Source organism: Sinocyclocheilus rhinocerous, unplaced genomic scaffold, assembly GCF_001515625.1.
Source record: "Sinocyclocheilus rhinocerous isolate Xijiao unplaced genomic scaffold, SAMN03320098_v1.1 scaffold4532, whole genome shotgun sequence".
NCBI classification, from domain to species: Eukaryota; Metazoa; Chordata; class Actinopteri; order Cypriniformes; family Cyprinidae; genus Sinocyclocheilus; species Sinocyclocheilus rhinocerous.
In genome coordinates, this window is record NW_015661403.1 from 71278 (window position 1) to 72455 (window position 1178).

At 52.4% G+C, this 1178-nt stretch overlaps 1 protein-coding gene across 1 annotated transcript in view; it reads left to right on the forward strand.

The window, feature by feature from the left end:
• Positions 1-1178, forward strand: part of homer2 (homer scaffold protein 2) — a 21952-nt gene that overhangs the window by 1103 nt on the left and 19671 nt on the right. The gene's annotated exons all lie outside the window — the stretch shown is intronic.

Below are 1178 nucleotides of genomic sequence, written 5' to 3' on the forward strand. Positions count from 1 at the left end.
ACACGCAGTCCTGCAGGTTCCTCTGACCCTAATGAGACAGAAACAGCAGAATGCTTAAACTGAGGAGGAAAATATATATATTTGTATATACATGCATATATACGTATCTCGAATTTGACTTCACAGTTCGGAATAGAGATAAAGCACATTTAGGCCACGCCCACAAGGGGGGGGGGGGGAAATGCTTGTATGCATGCCTGACAACGATGGGGCATGCTCCTAATGAGACGACGGATGGTGGTGTCCTGGGGTATTTCCTCCCAGATCTGGACCAGGGCAACACTGAGCTCCTGGACAGTCTGAGGTGCAACCTGGACTGAAACATAATGTCCCAGAGGTGTGCTATTGGATTTAGGTCAGACGAGAGCGTGTAGGGCCATTCAATGGTATCAATTCCTTCATCCTCCAGGAACTGCCTGCATACTCTGGCCACATGAAGCCGGGCATTGTGTGCACCAGGAGGAACCCAGGACCCACTGCACCAGTGTAGGGTCTTCCTAATGGCAGTCAGGGTGCCATTGTCCAGCCTGTAGAGGTCTGTGCATTCCTCCGTGGACATGCCTCCCCAGACCATCACTGACCCACCACTAAACCGGTCATGCTGAATGATGTTACAGGCAGCATAACGTTCTCCACGGCTTCTCCAGACCCTTTCACGTCTGTCAGATGTGCTCAGGGTGAACCTGCTCTCATCTGTGACAACCACAGGGCACCAGTGGCGGACCTGCCAATCCTGGTGTTCAATGGCAAATGCCAATCGAGCTCCACGGTGCCGGGCTGTGAGCACAGGGCCCACTAGAGGACTAGAGCCGGGCCCTCAGGCCACCCTCATGAAGTCTGTTTCTAATTGTTTGGTCAGAGACATTCACACCAGTGGCCTGCTGGAGGTCATTCTGTAGGGCTCTGGCAGTGCTCATCCTGTTCCTCCTTGCACAAAGTAGCAGACCTTCTACGGCCCTGTCCAGCTCTCCTAGAGTAACTGCCTGTCTCCTGGAATCTCCTCCATGCTCTTGAGACTGTGCTAGGAGACACAGCAAACCTTCTGGCAATGGCACGAATGGATGTGCAATCCTGGAGGAGTTGGATTGCCTCTACAACCTCTGTAGGGTCCAGGTATCGCCTCATGCTACCAGTAGTGACACTGACCCTAGCCAAATGCAAAACTAGTGAAAAACAGT